A 16,905-nucleotide genomic window follows, 5' to 3' on the forward strand; every position below is an offset into this window, starting at 1 on the left:
GTGTGTGTGTGTGTGTGTGTGTGTGTGTGTGTGTGTGTGTGTGTGTGTGTGTGTGTGTGTGTGTGTGTGTGTGTGTGTGTGTGTTTTCTAAAAACCCTCGTCCCCAAAACCAAACACACTCGGTGCTGCTTTAAAAACATTTTAGCTTTTTCGTGTCACTGTTTTGTTTTTGTTGTTGTTCAATAATAAAATGTTTGTGTTTGTTCTTCACTCCATTGAAGCTAAGATTTGTTGGAGAGTTTGGAAAGTTTGTGAAAGTTTCTCCCTCCTGTATAAACCCACTGGTCCTGAAGCGGTCCCTGCTGTGTGTGTCCAGCAGAGGGCGCTGCTGCACTGACAGAGAGAAACTGGACTCAGACCGGATTAAAGTCCTGAACTATAGAGGATCTTTATACTTTACTCAGTACTACAGTATTTGTGTCGGATACTTGGATACTACGTAAATACTTGAGTACTTTCCCTGAAGGGAGGGGCTGATCTGACAGAGCCAGGTCTAAATGTGGACTTTTATTTATATTAAACATTAACTGTGTTTGATGTTACTGTCAGTCCTGTGGGTCTGCCCGGGCCTCATGCAGTAAGAGTAGTAGTAGTAGTAGTAGTAGTTGTAGTAGTAGTAGTAGTAGTTGCAGTAATGGTAGTAGTAGTAGTAGTTGCAGTAATAGTAGTAGTAGTAGTAGTAGTAGTAGTTGCAGTAATAGTAGTAGTAGTAGTAGTTGCAGTAATAGTAGTAGTAATAGTAGTAGTAGTAGTAGTAGTAGTTGCAGTAATAGTAGTAGTAATAGTAGTAGTAGTAGTAGTTGCAGTAATAGTAGTAGTAATAGTAGTAGTAGTAGTAGTTGCAGTAATAGTAGTAGTAGTAGTAGTAGTAGTAGTAGTTGCAGTAATAGTAGTAGTAGTAGTAGTAGTAGTTGCAGTAATAGTAGTAGTAGTAGTAGTAGTAGTAGTAGTTGCAGTAATAGTAGTAGTAGTAGTAGTTGCAGTAACAGTAGTAGTAGTAGTTGCAGCAACAGTAGTAGTAGTAGTAGTTGCAGTAATAGTAGTAGTAGTAGTAGTTGCAGTAATAGTAGTAGTAGTAGTAGTTGCAGTAACAGTAGTAGTAGTAGTAGTAGTTGCAGTAGTAGTAGTAGTAGTAGTAGTAGTTGCAGTAGTAGTAGTAGTAGTAGTAGTAGTTGCAGTAATAGTAGTAGTAGTAGTAGTAGCAGTAGCAGTAGCAGTAGTAGTAGTAGTAGTAGTAGTAGTAGTTGCAGTAATAGTAGTAGTAGTAGTAGTTGCAGTAATAGTAGTAGTAGTAAGGCAAGGCAAGGCAAGTTTATTTGTAGAGCACAATTCATACACAAGGCAATTCAAAGTGCTTCACAGTTGAAAACAAATAGAATCAATAAAAACATCAACATAAAATTTATCAATTACAGTAAAAGGCGAGAGTGCAGATAAAATACTTTCAGTCATATGCATTGGTAAAAAGAACTGTTTTCAGCCTGGATTTGAACATTGTCAGAGTTGAGGCCTGTCTCACATCCTCGTGAAGACTGTTCCAGATTTTAGCTGCATGAAACTGAAATGCAGCCTCACCGTGTTTATTATTGACTCTGGGAACCACCAGGAGGCCCCTCCCTGAAGTTCTCAGGGCCCGAGATGGTTCATACGGCTCTAACATGTCAGAGATGTACTTTGGAGCTAAACCATGAAAAGACTTGTACACGAGCAGAGCTGTTTTAAAGTCTATTCTCTGAGTGACAGGAAGCCAGTGCAGAGACCGGAGCACTGGACTAATATGGTCATATTTCCTGGTTCTTGTCAGGACTCGAGCAGCAGCGTTCTGGATGTACTGCAGCTCTGATAGCTTGTTTAGAGAGGCCAGTGAGTAGGCCGTTACAGTAGTCTAACCTGCTGGAGACAAATGCATGGATAAGTCTCTCTAAGTCTGGTTTTGACACTATTCCTCTGATCTTAGCAATGTTTTTCAGATGGTAAAAAGCTGCTGATGTTATTGCTTTGATGTGGCTGTTTAAGTTCAGGTCTGAGTCCATGATCACTCCTAGATTTCTAACCTGATTTTTTGGTCTTAGAGAGAGAGACTCAAGGTGACTGATAACACTGTGTCTTTGTGCCTGTGGGCCAAAAACAATGATCTCAGTTTTGTCTGAGTTTAGTTGGAGAAAGTTGTTTTGCATCCACAAACTGATCTGTTGGATGCAGTGACAGAGTGTATCTACAGGCCCATGTTCACCAGCCGTCAGTGACACGTAGATTTGAGTGTCATCTGCATAGTTGTGGTACGACACATTGTTGCTGTTTATTAGCTGACCCAATGGAAGCATGTACAAGTTGAATAAGAGGGGTCCCAAGATTGACCCCTGGGGGACTCCACAGGTCATGGCAATTTTGTCTGAGACACAGTTGCCAATTTCAACAAAGTACGTCCTGTCCTCGAGATAGGACTTAAACCAGTTTAGAGCATTACCAGAGATTCCCACCCAGTTTTCTAACCTGTGAAGTAAGATCCCGTGGTCCACTGTGTCAAAGGCAGCGCTCAGGTCCAGCAGAACTAAGACTGAGACCTTACCTGCGTTGGTGTTCATGCGGATATCATTTGTCACCTTGATCAGAGCTGTCTCAGTGCTGTGGTGGGGCCTAAAGCCTGACTGGAAAGTATCAAACACATTGTTAGACAGGAGAAAGTAAGTGAGCTGCTGATATACTACTTTCTCTAGGACTTTTCCTAAGAATGGCAGGTTTGATATGGGCCGGTAGTTGTTCATTACCTTGGCATCAAGGCTGCTCTTTTTTAGAAGAGGCTTAATGACTGCTGTTTTCAAGGCCTTTGGAAATGCTCCAGTCTGGAGTGAGATGTTAACTAACTGAGCAAGTTGTGGTAACAAGCTGGTCAGCACAGACTTCAGAAATCTAGTGGGTAATTCATCAAGGCAGCTTGTACATGAACTCAGACCAGAGATAACCTCTTCGATTGTTTTGTCAGTAACAGGTGTGAAATGTGTCAGCTCAAGGTGTTTATCTGGTGGCAGAGTTTCTTTTTGTGTTGTGGAATTTATGGCATTTTTAATGCTTTGGACTTTGTCATAGAAAAATATTGCAAACTCATTACACTTAGATGTCGAGATTAGTTCTAGGGGCAGTGAAACTGGAGGGTTAGTTAATCTGTTTACTGTGGAAAACAGAACACGAGAATTGTTTCTGCAGTTTGAGATGATTGTAGAGAAGTACTTCTCCCTTGCTCCACGCAAAATCTGGTTGAACACACAAAGCACTTCTTTGTAAACCTCAAAATGAACCTGGAGCTTTGACTTGCGCCATTTCCGTTCGGCTTTTCGGCACTCCCTTTTCTGTGCCCTGACCGAAACTTCACTTCTCCAAGGTGCCTTTTGCCTATTGTTAACCATTTTAGCCTTGACAGGAGCAATAGTATCCAAAACATTTAAGACCCTTGATGTGTAAGAGTCCAACAGATTATCAACATTAGAACATGGGGCATTTTCAAATCTGATCATCTCCATAAACTGTGTCCGTGTTGTATCATTTATGTGTCTTCTTTGAATAACTCCAGGCCCGACCACTGGTTTAGGTGTAACACACAGGTCAAAGAAGACACAAAAATGATCAGATAATGCAACATTAACAACATTCACATTTGATATATTAACACCTTTTGTAATAACTAGATCTAGAGTGTGGCCTTTGTTGTGAGTCGCCTCACTCACGTGCTGAGTTAAACCAAACATTTCAAGGACAGCACTGAGTTCTTTTGCATGCCTGTCGTTGGTCACATCCACATGCACATTAAAATCACCTGAAATTACTAAACAATCGAAATCAATGCATATAAATGACAGTAATTGAGTAAAATCTTCAATAAAACAGTTCTGTGGTGGTTTGTAAATAGTCATATAAAGTATGGAAGATTGTTTTATCTCAATTTTGAATGACACATACTCAAACGATGGAAAAACCCCAAATGACAATTTTTGCAGGAGTAAATTGTCCTTGAATATGGCACAAACACCCCCACCCCTCTGGTTTTGGCGTGTTTCAGACACAAAATTGAAGTGAGATGGACTACACTCAATCAAAACTGCATTACCAGTGTTTTTGTCTAGCCATGTTTCAGTTAAAAACATAAAATCTAGATTATGAGAGGAAATAAAACTATTTATTAAAAAGGACTTGTTTTTTAGCGATCTGACATTGAGTACAGCATGTTTGAGATTTATCTGTGTTTGAGTGGGTGGAATCTTTTTGCAGGGGACATGGATTAGATTTCTTTGATTGGACGGTCTGACTGTCCCTCTCTTATCTAATCTATGTTGTTTGACAGTACTAATTGTCTTGTAAGAACACACACCCTCTATGGACCTCTGGTTGGTTTTGAGTTTGCTATGTATGGTAGCAACGCAGAGGCCCCTAATGTCCTAGACAGCAGCAGTGAAGCTGCTGGAGATAACAGCTGTGGGCGCCGGTGGTGGGGGCCGAGCTGGGGAGACCTTGGTTTGTGAAAAAGGCGGAGGTGGGAGAGGGGCATGATGCTTCTTTGGGGATGGAAGCCTTGGTCTTGACGCAATTGGAGTGAGGGGAGTCATTTTAGTCCCATGTTTGATCAAGTTTTCAAGATGGTTGGAAAATCCCATAGGTGACTCTGGGGATGGGAACAATTCAGAAAAGTCTCTGGAGGGTGTAGATGTAGTAGTCGGGCTCAAGGCCTGTGGTGGAGTAAGAGAAAGTGCTCCTTCGGCTGAATCGTTTGATATAGGTGCAGGTGGTGCTGAAGCTGAGCTTTTCCCCGGAGATGCAGGTGGTGATGCTGCTATTGTTGAAACGCTTTCTGGAGATGCGGGTGGTGCTGGTGCAGCTAAATCGTTAACTGCTGCTGAGTCTATAGGTGCAGATGGTGCTGCTGTGGCTGAATCCTTAAATGTGGCTGAGTCCATAGGTGCAGGTGGTGCTGCTATGGCTGAAACCATTACTGCAGCTGAGTCCTTTACTGCAGGTGCAGATGACGCAGCTGCGACTGTATCATTTATTGGTGGTGCAGTTGAGGCCTTTGCTGCTGAGCCAGGAGCTCTTCTCATGCTCCTCTCGGCTCTCTCTTGTAGCTCAGGCCTCCTCTGATTTTGCAGAGCGTGGAGGAGATTTTCCGTCAGTCGTCTCACTCCACCTCTGCTCAAGTGAGGCCCATTTCCTCTAAACAGGTCATCACGTTGCCAGAACAGATTAAAGTTCTCTATGAAATACAGTCCTCTCGGCTCACAGACGTTGGACAGCCATGTATTCAACTGAAATAGCCGGGAGAATTTGTTTATTCTCCCATCGATGTTTGGGATGGGTCCACTGATGAACATTTGTATTGTCTCTTTATCCAGACAATCAAGTCTCTCAAAAAGTTTATTGAACTTTTCTTTCAGGGCTTCAGACTCTTCGTCTCTTATGTCCACAGCACCAACATGTATGATAAGTTTATCAATCCCAGGGTTATTTGTGATTTCCTTGTTTAGAACATCTATGATGTCAGAAACTGTGGCGCTGGGATAACTGCTTGTAGTAATCCTGTCATTGTTTATATTAGATATGGCTCCGTCTCCAAGCACCAGGATATCTCTGGCCTTGACACTTGCCACACTTTTCCTCTCGAGCTTTGTTTTGACTTCTTTTTCTCTGTCTCTCTCTGATTTTCTCCGTTTGTTACACTCATCTTTTGAGAGAGGTGAAAATCTGTTTGTTAACTTTATTCCAGGTTCATTTTTGCTAGTATGTGGTCTTTGCTTTGGCCGAGCACCAAGTTGTTTGTATAGTTTCGGGAACGTTACGGTATCGTCTAGCTTTAGGTTGCAAGTATCAGTTTTTCCAGTCTTCTTACCGTGTTCCATAGGGAGCGTGTCATTAAGTCCTTTATCCATCTCAAAGGCAAGAATTTTGTCCCGCAGTAAAAGAATTTCTTGTTGATAAATCCGACAGCTTTCACAAGAAGATGTTTGCGTTACTCCCGCAGCCATGTTGATAAGACTGTCGTCGCTGGTGCAGATGAGTTGTAAAAAATAAAAGGCATAAAATGATTAAAAAATGATTTAAAAAGTCTTGGCTCACTTAGAAGAAGAGAATAAAATCATATCCGTGTGACATGTGCCAAAAAAGAATGATTAAAAAAGTAGTAGTAGTAGTAGTAGTAGTAGTAGTAGTAGTTGCAGTAATAGTAGTAGTAGTAGTAGCAGTAGTAGTAGTAGTAGTAGTAGTAGTTGCAGTAATAGTAGTAGTAGTAGTAGCAGTAGTAGTAGTAGTAGTAGTAGTAGTAGTTGCAGTAATAGTAGTAGTAGTAGTAGCAGTAGCAGTAGCAGTAGCAGTAGCAGTAGCAGTAGCAGTAGTAGTAGTAGTAGTAGTAGTAGTAGTAGTAGTAGTAGTAGTTGCAGTAATAGTAGTAGTAGTAGTAGCAGTAGTAGTAGTAGTAGTAGTAGTAGTTGCAGTAATAGTAGTAGTAGTAGTAGTAGTAGTAGTAGTAGTTGCAGTAATAGTAGTAGTAGTAGCAGTAGTAGTAGTAGTAGTAGTAGTAGTTGCAGTAATAGTAGTAGTAGTAGTAGCAGTAGTAGTAGTAGTAGTAGTAGTAGTTGCAGTAATAGTAGTAGTAGTAGCAGTAATAGTAGTAGTAGTAGTAGTGCTGAGTGGCTCCTCCCCTCCAGATGCTCCGACATTTACCCCAAACACAAAGACTCAGAGCCCCCCCCCATGAAGAACTTCCTCCATAAGACGTGATCCATCCTGCAACGATCAGACAACAGTCAACACAAACAACACAAACAACACAAACAACACAAACAACACAATCAACACAAACAACACAAACAACACAAACAACACAATCAACACAAACAACACAAACAACACAAACAACACAAACAACACAAACAACACAATCAACACAAACAACACAAACAACACAAACAACACAATCAACACAAACAACACAAACAACACAATCAACACAAACAACACAAACAACACAATCAACACAAACAACACAATCAACACAAACAACACAAACAACACAAACAACACAATCAACACAAACAACACAAACAACACAAACAACACAATCAACACAAACAACACAATCAACACAAACAACACAATCAACACAAACAACACAAACAACACAATCAACACAAACAACACAATCAACACAATCAACACAATCAACACAAACAACACAAACAACACAAACAACACAATCAACACAAACAACACAAACAACACAATCAACACAAACAACACAAACAACACAAACAACACAAACAACACAATCAACACAAACAACACAAACAACACAAACAACACAATCAACACAAACAACACAAACAACACAAACAACACAATCAACACAAACAACACAAACAACACAATCAACACAAACAACACAAACAACACAAACAACACAAACAACACAGTCAACACAAACAACACAAACAACACAAACAACACAAACAACACAATCAACACAAACAACACAATCAACACAAACAACACAAACAACACAAACAACACAAACAACACAAACAACACAATCAACACAAACAACACAAACAACACAAACAACACAATCAACACAATCAACACAAACAACACAATCAACACAAACAACACAAACAACACAATCAACACAAACAACACAAACAACACAATCAACACAAACAACACAATCAACACAAACAACACAGTCAACACAAACAACACAAACAACACAAACAACACAAACAACACAAACAACACAGTCAACACAAACAACACAAACAACACAAACAACACAAACAACACAAACAACACAAACAACACAATCAACACAAACAACACAAACAACACAATCAACACAAACAACACAAACAACACAATCAACACAAACAACACAAACAACACAAACAACACAATCAACACAAACAACACAAACAGGAGAAAGTGTTCCTCCACTTAAGATTCGGCACCAGCCCACTGTCCTCAAAGGGACGATACACTCACTACTGCCCCCTCAGGTCTTACATGTAACTGCAGGTTCTATATTAACCCGAGAACACTACGGCTCACATTCAATTCAAACTGACCGGGGGTGTTGGAGTAAACTGACCGGGGGTGTTGGAGTAAATATCTTAAATTAGACTCAGATCAGGAACAAAATGGCTGCTTCGTGCAGTGTGACAGAGTGGATTTGCCTCATATTTATTTTGGTCATTTTGCTTCGTTTGCTTCGTTTGTAAATATAAATCACATAAACCTTCAGACTCATTTATTAAGTTTATAATTTCGTCACATTGTTGGTTTAAAACGTTGTGTATTTATTTATTTACTCAGTAGAATCTTACCTGCATCACCTGGTGGGAACAAAGGAGGGCGTGGTCTTTGTCGGCCATTTTAAAAGCTCGGGCTGAACCATGTGGCCGGGGGGGGGGGGGGGGGGGGGGGGGGTTGGTTTTATATCGTCTGATTTGAACACTGGTCATCATTTTTGGACGACTTGTTTTATGTGAAATATAAAAACTTACCAGATAAACGTATTGTTTGAATTTACCCATCATGCTAGTGGTTCTTTCCGGGGGGAGGTCCTTCCCCATGGGGGAGGGGGAGGTGCACAGGCTGACCGCACCTCCCTGGGAGAGGAGCCATTTTGTTCATGTGGAGAAGAAATAGGCTGCTTCCGAAACGAGCAGATTGCTAAGAGCTCTTACGCCAAACTGGATGTGCGTCAGCGTCCGCCATGGCAAGTTGCTTCCGAATTAGTCTGTCAGTTAGGAAGTAGTTCGGAAAAGGAGCCTTGATGCTAACTATCATAGCCACTTTAGCATAGGGACCTCTGATGCTAACTATCATAGCCACTTTAGCATAGGGACCTCTGATGCTAACTATCATAGCCACTTTAGCATAGGGACCTCTGATGCTAACTATCATAGCCACTTTAGCATAGGGACCTCTGATGCTAACTATCATAGCCACTTTAGCATAGGGACCTCTGATGCTAACTATCATAGCCACTTTAGCATAGGGACCTCTGATGATAATAAACCCCCCACCCCCCTCGGCCCCCTCCCTCAGTGATTCATGCGCAACCACTGTTGATTGACAGGAGCACATTTAATAATAAAAATAATAATAATTAAAAATTAAGATTCTGCTCAAGCCAAACTTTATAAAGTGATAAATCCATGTTGTCGTCCCCACAGCTCAGTCACATGTCAGTGTTAAAGAGGAAACTCAGGAAACAGATTAAATGCTTTTGTTTTCATTTAGTAGAAACTTAAGCCACATGGATCATTTGCATAATGTAGCTTTATGAAACAGCTGATGAAATAAAATAAGACTAAAGGGAAATGTTTGGATCATTTGGATTTATTTCTCTCCTTAAATGTCTTTGTTTGGACACTATGTTGTTGTTGGACACTAGGGGGCGACATGCACTTTTGTTTGGCCTGCTCCACCAAAAACTTTAAAGAAGAAGAAAAGCAGCTGTTGGTGATGTCACTTCCCTTTCCCCTGTTTAAGGACGGACGGATTGTTCAAATGCAGCTGAAGCTCTAGTTCCCGAACTGCACAGATCTAACAGTCGACCCATGAAAGGTTAAGGAGTTAGTTGCTAGTGTTAGTGCTTAGAGGAGACAATTTGATGGTTTCGGATTGAGCCACACATTTAGCTTAAAAACTTTAAACTTGTCCAGTCGGCCCATTTCAACCACTCACAGGCAGGATTAATGATGGAGGAGGAGGAGCTCCTGATCCAGTCGTGACATCTGAAAAAAAGGTCAGTTTGTGAGTTTAACCTCTTAAACTCATACATGAGGTCATACATGAGGCGCTGGCATAAGCTTTACTTTGGGCTGAAATGTTTCGGCTCTTGGTCTTTTTACGATGTAGAAAATCGGCCGAGCTCAGCTTTACACTGCATTCCAAATTATTATGCAAATTGTATTTTTGTGTCAAAAAGGTAAAAAAAAATAATAATAATGAAACTCATGGTTTTGTGTCTCAGTTTGAATCACTGATATTAATCTCAGACCTGGGATGGTTAGTTTTCAGGTTAAGCCCAGTTAAGGGAAAAACTACTGAAAAAGGATGTTCCACTTTATTAAGCAGATCATCATTTTCAAGCAATATCGGAAAGAAAAAGGATCTCTCTGCTGATGAAAAGCGTGAAATAGTTGAATGCCTTGGTCTCAGTGTGAAAACCTTCGATATTTCAGTAAAGATGAAGCGTAATCATCGAACTGAAAAGAGATTTGTGGATGATTCAGACACACACAGGTTTGTGCAGATAAAGGCACAGTGAGGACGGAAAGCTGGTCAGTCCCTTTAGGTTCCCTGAAGGTGTGAAAATGACCACTGTCTTCCATGGCACAAAAAAAAACAAAATCCTCTTCATCATGACAACGCACCATGTCCTGCTGTAAAGAAAACCTCTGCATCACTGGCTGCTATGGGCATAAAAGGAGAGAAGCTCATGATGTGGACCCCCTCCTCCCCTGACCTCAGCCCTATTGAGAACCTTTGGAGCCTCAACAAAAAAAAACTTCTATGAGGGTGAGAGGCAGTTTTCATCCAAACGGCAGCTCTGAGGTTATTCTAACATCCTGCTAAGAAATCCAAGCAGAAACTGTCCAAAAACTCACACGTTTAATGGATTTAAGAATTTTGAAGCTGCTCAAAGAAGCTCCTATGGTAAAATATAACTCGACCCAGATGTTTTTGATTGAAATATCTTTTGATTTCAGTAAATGTGACCTCCTAATGCTACAGATTCAACAAATGTCCATCTTCAGTAAATTACAAGCTTTAAAATGTGTTGAAAGGATGAGTTGCAGAATGATCTGGAACACAGTGAAGTTCTTCATGATTTGTCTCCTCTGGTGTTTCAGTCATTGTGTCCTCGTTTGTCCTGGATCGTTTAGTTTTTTTGAAAATATCTCTTTGACACAAACATCAGAGGCTGTTTCTGCTGTGGCGTCATGTGAGCGCCTCGTGTCACAGCCTGAAGACTCGGTGCCTTCAGTCCAGGCTAAAGTGTTCCTCAGGGGCTCCTCAGGAGAAACTTCACTAAAGCTGAGGAGAAACTTCCCTGAGACGGCGTGCTCCCGCCTTTAGTGCTGTGATTGGTCGCCGGGCGGGCTCTCCTCTCGTCTGATTGGTCGTCGGGGGTGATGTGCCGTCTCCGCGGTAACGGACGACGTCGCTGAACGAGCCGACGCCCCTTCAGTCCGAGCTGAGTTATGGCTCTGAGCAAACAGCCGCGGCACAAAGGGGAGAATTAAAGTCTTCCTCTGCGTCAGTCAGGGGGGGGCACGGGGGGGGGGGGGGGGGGGCAGAGAGGGGGGGGCTGAAGCCAAGTCCCCAGACCAACAGTATGAAAACTCAATCCAAAGAGGTTCTGTTCTGCTTTGATTCTGGAGATCTGCTCTGGTCCTCATCCTAAACCCAGGTCTGAGTCCAGGACCAGGTCTGATCCAGGACCAGGTCTGAACCACCCACAGACTTTACACGCGCCGTAAAGACGTTCACCGTACTGTAAAAAGTACATAAAGTACTCAGAACTGCAGTAAAACTGGAGCCGGCCTCTCAGTCTGTGCTCTCTGCAGGAGACCAGACCTGGATCAATGGAGACTCAGGAGACCAGGACCTGGATCAATGGAGACTCAGGAGACCAGGACCTGGATCAATGGAGACCCAGGAGACCACACTGCAAAAAGTATTGAACTAGATCAGTATAAGCATCTCAGTTTGAGCACAATAATCCAAACTTTAGTTGTTCTGACTGGTTAAGAAGTTGTTGGGCATTTGTCCTGGATTATTTCACTTGTTCTGAGATGTTTCTGACTCGTTTCGATACATTTCGTCCTTATTTCAGGTCATTTTCTTTGCCAATGGGGAAAGAAAATCGTTCTTATCTCATTGGCAATTTTACTTTGTTATTTCAAGCGAGATTTACCCTAGAACTGGTCTGAAATGTCCTCAAACAAGCAAAGCAAACTCGGTCCGATCAGGAAAAGTGTCTAAATGAGTGAAAACCGCTCAAAACAAGAAACATTTCCTCAATTCAAGTCATTGAAATTTGACAAAAATATGACAAAAAAATGACAAAAAAATTGATTAAAAAATGACGAAAAAATTGATTAAAAAATGACAAAAAATTGACAAAAATCTGACAAAAAAAAATACAAAAAATACAAAAAAAATACAAAAAATGACAAAAACTCAACAAAAATGTGACAACAAAATGACCAAAAAACTGAAAAAAAAATACAAAAAATGACAAAAAAATGACAAAAAACATGACAAAAATTTTATTAAAAAATGACGAAAAAATGACAAAAAGTTAAGAAGTTGTTGGGCATTTGTCCCAGATTATTTCACTTGTTCTGAGATGTTTCTGACTCGTTTCGATACATTTCCTCCTTATTTCAGGTCATTTTCTTTGCCAATGGGGAAAGAACATTGGTCTTATCTCATTGGCAATTTTACTTTCTTATTTCAAGCGAGATTTACCCTAGAACTGGTCTGAAATGTCCACAAACAAGCAAAGCAAACTTGATCAGGAAAAGTGTCTAAATGAGTGAAAACCGCTCAAAACAAGAAACATTTCCTCAATTCAACTCATTTAAGACAATGCTGGATATTTACTTTTTGTAGTGCAGGACCTGGATCAGTGGAGACCAGGACCATGAATGAGATGAAGTTTGGTTCAGTTTTGGTTCTCAGCTGGATGAACCGTCAGGACCAGATCTGTGAAAGTCTGAGGAGCTTCTGGAGCCGCTGCAGGTCAGATGTTAAAGTTTAGTCTTCGTCTGTACTTGCCCCGTGTATGTTTGTCCCACAGAGGAAATGCCCATATTTGGATCACAGCGTCTTTCCTGCTACACGTGGACACCAAACATGTGAGGAACATGTGAGGAACATGTGAGGAACATGTGAGGAACATGTGAGGAACATGTGAGGAACATGTGAGGAACATGTGAGGAACATGTGAGGAACATGTGAGGAACATGTGAGGACAGACCAGGAGACACAGACATGACGGACATTTTACAAACTAGGGCTGCTCGATTATAGAAAAAATAATAATCACGATTATTTTAGTAATAATTGAAATCACGATTATTCAAACGATGATTTGTTGCCTTAAAAAAAAAGTCTTGATTTTATTTATTCATTTTTATTATTATTTAAAAAACAACAACTATGGACACATTCTCTTTGGACGATAAAAGCATTTGTTTTTTTTTAAATATGCTCACGTTTCTAAACTAATCTTATAGGGACACCTGCCCCCTGCTGGTCTGCCCTCACACCTGCCCCCTGCTGGCCAGCCCTCACACCTGTCCAACAGAGCGGCGCGGCCTGATGACATCATCACTCAGCGCTGATGTTTTTATGTCAGACCAAAGCCTGAGCCTTTAGTGAAATACGAAGGAACAGAAACAATCATCTCAGCAGCTGAAGTCATAAGAGTTTGTTTGAGCTCCGTTGATGCTCCTGAAGAAGAGTTTTAGACTTTTCTACTAAACCAAACCAGTGCCTGAGCAAAGGATGTGGAGGCTTCTACAGCTGTTCTCCTTCAGCACAAGGTGAGCTCTGAACAGCAGCGTTATCTAAGAGTTAGGTGTAAAAAATATTTAAAAATTCTAAATATATTACATTTTCTCCAAAGCTTGTTTTCTAAATGTTGGAGGATATTATTCAATAACTTTTCCCAAATTTTCCCAAATTGGCCAAAATGTTCCAAACTTTTCCTCGACTTTCTAACGTTCTCGAACTGTTACTTCCTGGATCAATCCCGGGTTCATAAACAGGTGAACAGGTTTGTGCTGTTTCTGCTCTGACAGAGTGAACACAGGACAGTCCAGGTAAAGGTCCTGTTTTCACCTGCAGCGCCCCCTACTGGCTGAAGTCAGACTCTGCCTGAACCATCTCCCTCTGGACCCTCTGGACCCTCTGGATCCTCTGGACCCTCTGGATCCTTTGGACCCTCTGGATCCTCTGGTTCCTCTGGACCCTCTGGACCCTTTGGTTCCTCTGAGTCCTCAGACTGGCCTCGCTCCCGCTCGGGCTGTGGCCTGGCTCCTGCTCAGACTCTGGACTGTGGCCTCGCTCCTGCTCGGACTCTGGACTGTGGCCTGGCTCCTGCTCGGACTCTGGACTGTGGCCTCGCTCCCGCTCGGACTGTGGCCTGGCTCCTGCTCAGACTCTGGACTGTGGCCTCGCTCCTGCTCGGACTCTGGACTGTGGCCTGGCTCCTGCTCGGACTGTGGCCTGGCTCCTGCTCAGACTCTGGACTGTGGCCTGGCTCCCGCTCGGACTGTGGCCTCGCTCCCGCTCGGACTCTGGACTGTGGCCTCGCTCCTCCTCAGACTCTGGACTGTGGCCTCGCTCCTCCTCAGACTCTGGACTGTGGCCTCGCTCCTCCTCAGACTCTGGACTGTGGCCTCGCTCCTCCTCAGACTCTGGACTGTGGCCTCGCTCCTCCTCAGACTCTGGACTGTGGCCTCGCTCCTCCTCAGACTCTGGACTGTGGCCTCGCTCCTCCTCAGACTCTGGACTGTGGCCTCGCTCCTCCTCAGACTCTGGACCATGGCCTCGCTCCCGCTCGTACTTGTGTGGTTATTTATCTGCTCTCGGTCAGAGATCGTGCATTGTCGGCGCTCGTGGAAAGTTAATTTGGACAAAGCCTGGCGCGCGGCGACAGGCGAGTAATCCCCCCGTTATTTATGGCGGCTCCGCCATTGTCCCGTCCGTGGGCCGGCCCGCGCAGAGAGGCGTCGCCCGCGCACACAAAGGGGTAATTGATGGCGGCGTGCACGCCTGTCGGGCCGGCCCGGGATTGATGCGCCGCCTTTTGGGCCGGGGTTAGTTCTGCATCTGCTCCGCCCCGGCGGCTCACTGGACCCCAGACCGAGGAGAATCCTGCTGAAAACCCGCCGCTCCGACTGTCGTTAGTCTCACATTAAAGTCCAATCAATGGGACGTTTTCAGAGGTCCCCCCCCCAAACCCCCTAACCCCCCAACCCCATAACCCCGCCCCCCAGGACGAACTTCTACAGGGACAGAACTTTTAAACTTTTTCCAATTGCTTTGGTTTGTGTCTCAGAACAAAGGCTTTAACCCAGGGGGGGGTAAAGAGGGGGGGGGGCTCTGAGCCAGTGGGACAAACAGCATTTCAAACCCGACACACAAATAAGTGCAAATAATAATAGTTTCAGTGCAGTTTACTCTATCTGTGTAAAAAAAAACATGCACTGAGAGGATTAAAACAGTAACAGGACAAACTGTAAACTTCTATAACATTGTGACACAGTGTGTTTGTCCCATTGTGTGTGTTTGTTGTTTTGCTTCGTTTGTTTCATTTGCGATAAACACCGGCCGACAATAACCCCTGATTCATGTATAAGTTCATAATTATATCACGTTGTCCATTTAAAACTTTGTTTATTCATTCACTCGGTTTACAATTTACCTGTGCCACCTGGTGGGAAGAAGGGGCGTGGTCTGTGTCGGCCATTTTAAAAACTTCAGGCTGAACCATGTGGAAGGGGGAACTAGTTTAATCTTTGTGTTTGATTTGTGGCTTGTCTTTATTCATTTGAGTTGAACACTGATCGTTTTGGACTCTTAACTTAAATGTATTTTATGTAAAATGTTAAAGTTTACCAGCAGAACTTTTGTTTGGGCGTTACCCATCAGGGAATGGTACCTACGGTGGGAGGTCCTTTCCCGTTAGGGGAGGTATAAAAGCTGGGGGCCATTTTGTGTGTGACATGTGTTTCACTGAGAAGTTCTGTTGTTCTGGTGAAATAAATGTCCGGTAAGAGCTGTGTTTGTCAGTCTGAGCATTTCAACCCCTCGTGGCCGCTTCCTCACAGGGACAAACTGAAACAGGACAAACTGTGACAGGACAAACTGAAACAGGACAAACTGAAACAGGACAAACTGAAACAGGACAAACTGAAACAGGACAAACTGAAACAGGACAAACTGAAACAGGACAAACTGTGACAGGACAAACTGAAACAGGACAAACTGAAACAGGACAAACTGTAACAGGACAAACTGAAACAGGACAAACTGAAACAGGACAAACTGAAACAGGACAAACTGAAACAGGACAAACTGAAACAGGACAAACTGTGACAGGACAAACTGAAACAGGACAAACTGAAACAGGACAAACTGAAACAGGACAAACTGAAACAGGACAAACTGAAACAGGACAAACTGTGACAGGACAAACTGAAACAGGACAAACTGAAACAGGACAAACTGTGACAGGACAAACTAACAGGACAAACTGAAACAGGACAAACTGAAACAGGACAAACTGTGACAGGACAAACTGAAACAGGACAAACTGAAACAGGACAAACTGAAACAGGACAAACTGAAACAGGACAAACTAACGGGACAAACTGAAACAGGACAAATTGAAACAGGACAAACTGAAACAGGACAAACTGAAACAGGACAAACTGAAACAGGACAAACTGAAACAGGACAAACTGAAACAGGACAAACTGTGACAGGACAAACTGAAACAGGACAAACTGAAACAGGACAAACTGTGACAGGACAAACTGAAACAGGACAAACTGAAACAGGACAAATTGAAACAGGACAAACTAACGGGACAAACTGAAACAGGACAAATTGAAACAGGACAAACTGAAACAGGACAAACTGAAACAGGACAAACTGAAACAGGACAAACTGTAAACTTCTATAACAGGACAAACTGAAACAGGACAAACTGAAACAGGACAAACTGAGACAGGACAAACTGAGACAGGACAAACTGAAACAGGACAAACTGTAACAGGACAAACTGAAACAGGACAAACTGAAACAGGACAAACTGTGACAGGACAAACTGAGACAGGA

Source organism: Gobius niger (assembly GCF_951799975.1).
Source record: "Gobius niger genome assembly, chromosome: 24".
NCBI classification, from domain to species: domain Eukaryota; kingdom Metazoa; phylum Chordata; class Actinopteri; order Gobiiformes; family Gobiidae; genus Gobius; species Gobius niger.